This window comes from Seriola lalandi, unplaced genomic scaffold (assembly GCF_002814215.2).
Source record: "Seriola lalandi dorsalis isolate HSWRI2012SDOR001 ecotype SW California unplaced genomic scaffold, Sedor1 jcf7180002054748, whole genome shotgun sequence".
NCBI classification, from domain to species: domain Eukaryota; kingdom Metazoa; phylum Chordata; class Actinopteri; order Carangiformes; family Carangidae; genus Seriola; species Seriola lalandi.
In genome coordinates, this window is record NW_019525301.1 from 2,449,002 (window position 1) to 2,460,355 (window position 11,354).

Consider the following 11,354-nt stretch of genomic DNA (forward strand, 5'->3'; position numbering starts at 1 on the left):
AGCGTACGTGGATCCCCTCAGGACGCAAAGAAATAGATCAGCCCTTCTGGAAGGCGAGCAGGAGACCGGCATTGCAAATGGAGCCCCTCTGGAGGATGAACAGGAAGACAACAAGACAGGTGGAGCAACTAGGGGCATAGATGGGACCACTCTGGAGACCTAAGTGAAGACTTGGGTGCAGGTCGGTGCTGGCTGCAGGACAGTCAGACCGCTAGAGTGCAGAGTCAGGCTTAGAGACAGCGAGTATGGCCAACTGGAGGTCTGGCTGTGGATCAAGAGGAAAGGAAGACACAAAACATGGACAGGAGACAACAAGCTGGAGTAAGAAGCAAATTTAATGTCGACCGACTCAGGAGCACCCTCAGAAACTGATGAGACTTCAGCCAGGACAGCCTAATCAGGAACAGACGAAACAACAGGACCCTGCTACGTAGCACAAGGGGAGAGACCACCAACATATGTTCAAACATGTGAAAACGGGGCGAGAGAACACGTTGGCGGCGCTGATGGCCATGTTGTGCGTTTATAGTGTTTTTATATTAACCGGCGCAGCTTTTCTTGCCTTGATGCACTGGTCACATGATGCTACTCAGCCAATCGTGACACGAGCCACAATGAGATACATGGTGAGAGACGACGTTATCGGAGAAATAAGTAAGGAAAGTGGGATAGGTAATGGAAAGAAAGAGAAACGGAAATGTTAAAGTTGTTCAGTTGTTAAATGAAGCACTTTATTATAATGTTTCAAAAGGCCCCTGTATGTAGTTATTATTCCTTAAAGCTGTTACTTTACTTGAAATGCTAACATATTACACAAAGAGGTTCATATACACAATTTACTGCTGTTCGAATAAGTACAAATGTGTGTCTGGATTGCTACAAAGGTTTTGAATAGTTGAGAAACATTGAAAAGAAAGTTGAGAAAAGATAAAATAACTTCAAACTCCTCAAGTACATGCTAGAGAAATAAGTGCCACCACCTCGAAAAATGAGAGATCACCCCGCGACTAGTTAACAAGGAGTCTGCTTTCCAGAGGACACTTTAGTACTATCACCAAGGGCACAGTTCTGCCTTTGAGAATAAAACTTCTTAGTGGATGAAGTTTTGATATTGTTGGCTGTATTCACAAGTATCACGGGCATGTGATCATTTATACTGCAGGACCTGTAATTTGGTGGCGCCAGCAGCAGCAGCTTGTGTCTAGTGGGAGACAAGGAAGCACGGCAGAAAAAAAGATCATTGAAGCAGCAATCAGTAACATATGCAGGTAAATTAGACTGAATAATCAACGCTCTCTACTCAGAGAATAACTCACTAATCAGGCTGGGAGTCTTGTCTGAGGGAAGTGATTTTACAGCAGATTACACCACTCTGTGTAAATGTTCTTTAGCTGTGTTTCAAGGTTGGCTATACAAGCAGCTCTGACAGCTTACAGTTGGATTCTGTTTTCAGATGACTGCAGGAAAGTTTCAGCTGAAATGGTGGCTCATTAGATCCTGTGGACATGAATGCTCCCAGAGATGTAGTGGGGTGACATGGTCAGGCTAAAGTAGTTGCCCATAAAAAGATTTGCTCGAAGGAAGCAACTTTGAAGAAACGATTTAAATCCTAGAATGAATATCCTGATTAGCATCAACATCCATGAAAGCTGGTGAAAGGCCCTCTGAACAGACACAAGAAAGGCACTTTGTTGGCCCAGACAGCTGACTGTATCCATATAGACTTTTTTCTAAAGTCCTCCGGGAGTGCATTAAGAGTGACTTACTTATGATCCTGTGTTCCCTGGTGGAAAGTAACATTTATTTGCAGGGATTTTGATTTCCATAGCCTCTAATGTGAGATAAACATGATCACAGTCCATTCTGACAGAAGTTTTCAAAGTCTGTGCAAATGTTTTAGTTGCCATGTGCAGATGTAAACCAATAATTTAGAAAACCTTGGGACTGAATATAAAAAATGTTGAACATAATCCAGAGTTTTACAACATTGACCATTATAATGAATGAATAGTATCATAATTTATGGATTAGATTAGTTTATTGAGAGCTTTTATTTTGCATGTGAAATGCTGATAAGACCCTTAAGTCTCAGTGTGTCAGTGGATGTCACAGCTCCTTACCCTATCTCTAAGGCTGAGCAAAGCCACACTGCAGAGGAAACTCGTTTCTTTTGGTCACTACTATCAAAGCTCTGGACCATTGGTGAGGGTCAGAACAAAGATTGACTAGCTCCAACTTAACAACAACTGTCCAGTACAATGCCCACTTTACTACTGATACCCTCACTTGTGAACCAGATCCTGAGACACTTACACCCCTTCACTTGGGGAAGAAACTATTTACCTTTACTCCCGGCTGCAAACTGCCCCAGTGTAGGCAGTCATGGTCTGATGAAACCAACAGAACCACATCATCAGCAAATAACAGACAGGAAATTCTGAGGCTGCCAAACCATACAGACTCCTCCCCCTGGCTGCAACCTGAAATCATGTCCATGAAAATCACAAATTCATCCAGATCCATACCAGACCTATAACTTAACTGAAGAGAACATTTGAAAATATCCGTCAAAACTGAGCTAGCAGCTAACTAATTAAAAATACCAACCATTACCAGAGACAACGATCAATTGAAAGAAACCGTACGAAATATGCGACTGTGGTCAATGCAAGACAATTTGATTATCCACTGGCCTTCGAACCACTCTTCTTCTCCGATCCTGAAAAAATTCAGAAAAGATTTCATGATGCCTCAATTTCAGATCCCATTAGACAAAGTCAACCAAATCTCATTCCACAGTGTCCACTATCATGGCGCTATAAAAAACAAACAAATGAGATCAAAAATTGTCAAATTTGACTATAAGCACAAAGAGCAGGTTAGAAAACAAGGAATGGAATAGAGAGGAACTAATTTTGTCATAAATGACCAGTATTCTTTGGATATTCTGGAGAGACACAAAATTATTTTCCCCTATAAAGTAGCAGTTCCTTGAAAGACAAAGGAGAGCTGTCATTTCTGTTGATAAACTGTACGTTGATGTGCAACCTGTCACAAGAAAAATACAAATGAACACACTATAATCTCCAAGTACTCCTCAAACTACTTCCTTGTTTTGCTTGTCAATCAACAACATAGTAATCATGTCAGTGTATTTCACATCTCCACTTTCTTCTTGTTATATGCAGTGGCGTGCGGTGACCTTTACAGGTACGCAAGCACAGCTGAACAACCAAGTATTGGATTATTCCATTGAACTGACAGACTGAACATATCAAATGTGCAGTATAGAGAGAAAATATCTAAAAAGCACTTCTATGGGAAAATATTTACCTTTAACTGACAATGTCACACTCCAGTGATGATACTGAATCCTGTATCCTGCCTCAGTGTTGTTAACCTTTCTTGGCTCATTGTCTGGTCTGTAGTTCGGAAGCAAGGGGAGGGAAGTGGTTGTGCTCCAAAATGTAAACAAAAAAATCCTGCTCCCCTCTCCACTTGACAAGCCCCAGACTTTGTCAACAGAACATGATCACGCCCACGAAAATGACTGCAACTGTAAATACAAATGGTTGGTAGTTAAGCTAGCTACCAGAGACAATAGCCTGCGGTCGCCACCACATGTGGACAGTAAATTACATGATGAATGCAAAAAGATAAGAAAATATTAGATGTGCTGTGCTATGCTATGCTACGTTAGATTAGGCCCAGTCAATGTTAACGCGTTCTTGGAACATAAGAGGAGACCTTTCCAATGTACTGCTTGTAAAGTCCAATGAGTTTGTGCAGGTTCCTGGTGGAATGAAGCCCCGTCTGGCTCCTGTGATGCTGAGCTGCTTAACACTAACTCTACTTCGTAACTCCTGTTGCTTGTGAAATTCAGCCGGAAAACTTTGGGTCATAGCCGCTGCTGCTAAATTAAACTGGATTACTCTTGGTTAACCCTAAGCAGGCACTCGCGTTGCTGCTGTTGGGAAGTGTTCTGGATCAGTACCTGCTGTGAGCAGGCCTGCAGGGAAAGGGTTCCAGGTGGCAGCGGTGCTAACCTGGTGCTGAGGTCCATGTTGCTGCCATAGTATTGTGGATGAGCCAAAAAGAGAGGAAAGAGAGAGAAAGAAGAAAGGGGGCACAGCTGGTTTTGTTGGCCTGGTGACAGCTTATGTCACATGTCACACAGTGACCAACACAAGCTGGTTGTTGGGTACCAGGTGTGAAAGGTGAAGGATTCCGGGGGACTGAGTTGAGATGTCCCTCCTTTGTCTGTGACATAACAGAACATGTGGTCGCCATCATGAATGGACTGAGGCAACAACACTCACTCATCTCTGCAAGAATGCTTTATGGTTATAAAAGCTTTCTCAGAACTCTCCAGCTACTCTGTGTCTATATAAGGTCTCACAGCTGAGAACGCACAGCAGAGCATAAACCAAGCCCTGAGGTTGAAGGATCTGTCTGCAGAGCTCAGAGACAGGATTGTGCGGACGCACAGATCTGGGGAAAGCTACCAAAAGAAAAATTCAGCCGTGTTGAAGATTCCCAAGAGAACAGTGGCCGCCATCATTCTTAAATGGAAGAAGCTGAGCAATCAGGGGAGAGGGGCCTTGGCAAGAGAGGGTGACCAAGGACCCAAAGGTCACTCTGAATGAGATTCAGAGATCCTGTGTAGGAGATGGGACAAACCTCTAGAAGGACAACCATCACTGCAGCACTCTATTAATCTGGGCTTTATGAAAGAGCGGCAGACACAGCTCCTTTGAGTTTGTAAAAAAGCAGCTAAAGGACTCCAAGAAACCACATTTTCTGGTCTGATGACCAAGCTTGAACTGTTTGGTCTCAATTCACATGTGTCACGTCTGGAGGAAACCAGGCACCGCTCATCACTTGCCCAAACCATCCTAACAGTGAGGCATGGTGGTGGCAGCTTCAGGCTGTGGAGGTGTTTTTCAATGGCAGGGACACTGGTCAGGGTTGAGGGAAAAGTAAATGAAGCAAATTAAAGAGATATCCTTAATGAAAACCTGGTCTAGAGCGCTCAGGACCTCAGACTGAGCTGAAGGTTCACCTTCCAACAGGACAATTACCTTGAGCACACAGATAAGACATCGCAGGAGTGGCTTGAGGACAACTCTGGGAATGTCCTTGAGTGGTGATGATGTGATTTATGTTGGATCTTGTACCAAACAAACATATTCCCTTACATATGGAGAAGAGAGATTTGTGGGCTGGGGCATCTCTGTGGAACCACAATACTTCATTTATAGTGTGCTGCGACACATTTTACCTTGCACCTGGCCATATAGTGATTTTGATAATATTTCGATTAATTGCGCAGCCCTAGCTCCTATCCAACCTGACGAAATCCTTCATCCAGAGAAATCTGCACAGCTTGTTGCGTCACACCCAGGAAGACTCAAGGCAGTAATCGCTGCCAAAGATGCTTCAACTAAGTTCTGATGTCAAGATGATATTTAGATTTTTTTTTCTTTAATTTTAATAAATTTGTAAAGATTTCCAAAAGTCTGTTTTCAGTTTGTCATTATGGGATATTGAGTTTAGATTGATGAGAGAATGCACTTTATTACCACCTATCCTCTGTCCTATGTCTACCACACCCCGCAATTCTGAATTCAGATTTTAGTCCTCATTTTGTGTTTGTTATTTGTCTTTGGGTTATTTGTATATTTTCTTTTGGCCATGTGTCCCTGTAGTTGTCTACGCTTGTTTTGTAATCACTTGCACAATAAAAAAAATGCAAGTGGGTAGGCAGTGCCCATTAGAGTATGTGAGTGGAGTGGAGGAGCAGGAGTTGTCACTCCATGCTTGAAACATTCAGCTTTGAGGTCACTTCATAGCATGTACTGCAGTTGTATATTGAAACATAAGCAATATTTATAGCCAGAAGTAATACATGTAATGCATGATTCTACTGAAGGAATCAGATGGAGGCAAACTCTAACAGATTTCCCATGGAGGCAGCACGAGGGCAATCACACATCTCCTAGATTTAATGTTCCAATTTTTCAGTTTTGGTTATCTGAAGCTGTGTGACTGGTGTGACAGAAGCAAAAAGGAAAATTGGAGAAAATTTTGGTTGAGATGTGCTGAATTTCTTGTACACACACACATACAGAGTGTACACACACACATACAGAGTGTACACACACACATACAGAGTGTACACACACACACACACACACACACACGCACAGAGCTGGTGTGTTGTTACCGCAGATTTCTGTGCTGTGAGTTGGATAACTGGTCTATTTGCTATTTGTGGCTAAAAATCTGTGGGAATTGATCTTGTGTGAATTATGCTTTTGGTTGAATCTGAAAGCAGGCTCGTGGGATGGAGTGGTGTTTTGGAATGAGAGAAAACACAGAAACTCACAAAAAAAAGAAAGAAAAACATTTAATAAGCCCTTACTAAACTCCAGAATGAACGCGGAGAGCAGATGCATACATGGTTTTGTTTATATTATACTAGTGTCTGCGTGGGCGGATGTGGCGACATGTGCTGTCGCTGCATATGGTCCAGATGTACGGTCCCTGACTAACAGTGAAAATATGAACCAGTAGGATTATAGTTGGAGACATACAGTTCGACAGTAAATTGTCTGAGAGTTAATGTGTGTGTTAGGGATCGGTACCAAAACCCATTATTAAACACTAAATTCTTAAGAAAATAGATTCCCTATTCATTATTGTTACATAAAAGTTCTCTTGCACATTTTATCTCATCAACTCCGTTTCTGATTAAGACATTAGGCCATGATGCATTTGCTTTGTTCCCAATGCAGAAGATTATCTGTCTCTCTTTGTGTGTGTGAGGGGCGGAGGCATCTTAATGATAATGGCATAGAAAAGTGTGGTTCAGTCTTTTTTCCTGTAAGGACGGAAACACCAGAGATCTCTGGAAACATCTGGTGAAAGTCCGTCACATACAGGTGGAGAAATGCACAGTGTTCGACCAACTAGCTGGTAGTTCATCCGTCGTTGATCCAGGTGTGTTTTGTTTGGTGCAGGGTTACTGTTAGAAAGGAATTCAGTTTCAGTTTGAGATCACTCAGAGCAGGGGGTGGGGTGGTCAGTGATGAGGGGGCTGATGGTGAACTACTGCACAGTAAAAATACTGTCTAAGAAAAAGTCCTGTAGTAAATCATTGTGTATTACATTTGTTTTACATTTCAATCATTACAAAATCTATAATAGTGTGATCTCTTCTTCGTTTGTTAGTCATGAATGTTAATTGAGTACATATGAGAAAATAAAGCAATGTTAATTCTGTTTTTGTTTTTTTTGTCACTTACAAAATAACAAAAAGCAGCAATAACAGTAAAAGTACCGGATCAATAAGCAGTATCGATCAAAGTAGCAGCACCCTTAAAATCTCGATGACACCCATCCATAGTGTGTGTGTGTGTGCACATTTTGCCGGATACACCATAACGTGTGAATAACGTATGGCAAGGTGGTGTTGAATTCTTATCTTGAATTTTGGCAAAGTCTGCAACATCAAATAGTGCGTCTGTAAAAATACTTTATTATCACTCACCATCTGCCATTTTAATTAAGATAATTCTGAATATGTGACCCTATGTGATTTTTGGCAGTCTGTACTTGACCTTACTCAAAAAGCTCAACTCTGTGAGGCTACCTGGTAACCGCAGCACCTTTGACCCGGAGCTGTGTAAGCTTCAGCACCCTGATAAGAGTTCACTGACCCCTGTGTTAGAGGGGGGAGCAGAGAGTTGGGGGACGACAGACAAAACAGATGAGAAGATGCAAACAGGTCTTTGCCGGAGATCCAAATGGTTTCAGATACTCTGTGTTTCTCTGTCGCTGTTGGCAGAGAGGAGACAGAGGGTTGAGAGTTATTATCTAAACAAGGCTGAATGTATCAGGACATCAAGCTGGAGAGTGGTGTAGATGGAAAATGAGTTAGGACGGGGAAGGGATACTCTGTACTATAATGGCATGGTAATGTGGTAACTTCAGCAAAATGTACTTTTCCACAGTACTAATTTCATTTCAGAATTTCTCCTTTCTTTTTAAACAGAAATACTGTTTTCGCTCACTAATTAATCCCGATTACGTCTACTTTGCTATTCTTTTGATTGTTGTAAATTTACCTTCAGTGTAACTCAACACTTCCTTTAGATGTTTCACATTAAAAGCCTGTTAGGAAAAGGGAGCCATTATGCCCTTTGAGTCACAGGAAAGCTTTTATTGTGACACATACTGTATGTGCACAAAGTGTTGAGTTGAATCGGTGGTCATTTCAAAAGGAATGGGAAAAACCTTCAAAGAAGTGGAAGAGAGTCAATTCACCTTAACTGGATTTCGCCATCTTTTTGGAGAAAGAGGGTCGACGCCAAAACTGTAAAAAAAAAAATTATGGCTCAAAATGCAAATGCTCCATGTTAACCTGTCGTCTTGATAAATTCAGTATCGTGTTTATCTGTACAGCATAATCTGCTGATCCAAGTACTGTTTTCACTGTTTGTTTTGCCTTTTTTTCCATCGCAGTTAAGCCTTGTCAGTCAAACTCAACACTTCCTGCAGAAGTTTCATATTAAAATGCTGGCTTCTGAATTGTAAGAAGACTGTTTTAGCATTTCAGCCTACTATATTCTTACGTTTTAGTGACAAAGCACTCTAGTGATTGTAGGAATTTCAGAGACTGTCCTCCTGAAAGAAAGTCCATAGGTCGTTTGCGCTGGAGGTTATTATGACCCATAATTATGTTTTGTTTCTAGACGACATCTAATGGACGTAGTAATTATGACGGGAGCAAAGGGAAAAGTCAGGTGACGTAGTATAAAGAGACAAAGTCCACGTCAGGAAGAGGTTGCGGTGGATAGATAAATATGACACAAGAGAACGGTGGACGATTCCCATGTGAAAGCAGCAGTTTATTTGGTTTCTTTTAACCAGACAAATTCAACTCTTCTCCATCAGGAACCAAGGAGGAGGAAACAGTTTGACATTATTATAGAGCCACAAAATCTGTAGAGGGAAAAGGTCGATGGTGGATGGATGGATCAACAAAACGTTCGACTTTTACATAGACTACATTTTGTTTCCAGTGTCAGTGTCTCAAATGAAAAATATCACAAAATAAGAACTAAAAACATAGGAAATTGAATCATATAATTAAGAAAATTCAGAAAATAGACAGGATCTGCTTTAGTGCAGGAAGTTGAAATGAAAGGAAAAAACAGCAAAGATCCAAGTAGAATATATTAATCATAAATTGTAAAGTGAATTAAAACAATATTTCTGTTAAAAGAGAGAAACTCAGTGTGGTAAGTATGACCTGCTATTGTAATACTATGTGGAAATGAACATGATCAACAGGTAAACATGGAGGAAGTTCAGACATCGTATTAACAGCAAACAGCATCATCAACACATACAAACAGGAGCACAACAGAAAAATATGATATATATACTGTATCTATAACACAGGGTAAATTAGAAATAAAGACCTGTGGCTAATATAAAATAAAAGCCTTGCCTCTGTACATTATATCAAACTATTATAAAGTAAGTTAAAGAAAATTAGGTGAAAATACTTTTCTGGTAAAAAACAATCATTATGTTAATTGGTGATGATGAGGGGTTGTCAGGTGAAATTACAGCTCTCAGTGTCATTCTACGGCCTGTTGGTTTACAGTTGAAATGAATTTACCTAAGATGAATTCACAGGCTTTGAAGTGACTCGACTACATTGAGGTGAAATGAACGGAGCTGAGCTGATCAAAGAATTAAAGTGAGAGCGGTGACAGAGTCAGTGACTGTGCTCTGAGCAGCTCTGTCACCACCGCGCTATATTTAGCCAACACACACCAACAAGCCCCACAACAGTAGGCGCGCATTGACCCCCACCATCTGCTCGCTCTCTCTCTCACACACACACACACACACACACACACACACATACAGCGCCGTGTACTGACACACACCTTAAGGTTTTAATACCAACTGCTGCTCATAGACACCCCCACCACCACCACCACCACCACCACCACCTCCCCAGGTACACCCAGGTGGACTTATAATCATCACAAGGTGGTCTCACTCAGACACACACACATACAGGGGGACTCCCTACTTTGTTGCCGCGGCGATAGAGTCGTTAGTAAATTTTCTCATTATGGCGGATGCATATACTGTATGAGTATACAACAACAAGGCTTTGAGAGGCTGACTGTGGGAGCAGAGAGCTATAGGGAGCCATTTTAATGAGCTTGCCTGTGTGTGTGGAGGTTTAGTCTGCGTATGTAATAGCACATCTATCACACATTTCTCTCCCCTCACACTGCTTCAATTATGGTAAAAGGACAAAATGACCCTACAATATTGGTATTACTTCTCTTTGTGTCCATATTCATATTCTGAGCCGCACTACTATTCTTATAATACCTCAGCCTCAAGACACACTCTTGGACTTTTTCTTTTCTTATTTTTTTTTTCTTTTTTTTTCTTTTCAATGTGGAAATCTTCTTCCACACCTCCGGTAGCAAGAAATAAGAGGAGAGGATTTAACTTTGCTGCCTAAACTGAGATGTTACACTGATGTGTCTCTGCATAGAAAATCAATTATACCGAAGATGCGAAAGGTGACTGAGGCAGCAGCCGGTGTGAGTTTTCTGGGGATACACATCTATTCTCTGTTTCAATACAACACAGTGGAGGAGATCATGTTTGGCTGTAAAAAAAAACACAACAAACATTTTGTGTCAGGCGAGTAGCTCCAGGCAATACATTTTAATGGAAAATCATTCCTACGTAGACGCTTGTTTTTCTAATATTCTTCATAGAAAAATATAGATTTAATTTCTCTGTGTTTGAACTCTTTCTTTTTTTTTTTTGTCAGCCAGCGACTCCTACAAATCCCTCTGGTCATGCATCAACATCAGACATTGACAGAAATCAGTGATTTTTTTTCTCTCTCTAGTGAAGACGGTTGTTGTTTAAGGGTTCAGAGAGTGTGCTCTCCTCTGGTCTTAAAAGATCGGAGCGTCAGGGTGAAGATGACAGTGTTGTTGTCCTCACAGGCGTGCAGCCTATTAGACAGGCAGACTGACAGTGCAGCCTAGTGGCAAAGCGACGGAGCCTCACACATGAACACACACTGCAGATTGGGGACAAAACAGACACACAGAGTAACCACGTCTGCCCGGATGTGATGCGTATCCGTCTGCGTTTCTGTGTTTGTGTTTATATGTGTGTCTCGCCTGCTTCCCTCCTTTATCGGGACGTTGCACGTAGGCACAAGGCTCCCCTATACATGCTGTGGGGGAAGCATTATCAATTCACACAGAAACCCCTGTGTCTCCTAGCCTGGGAGG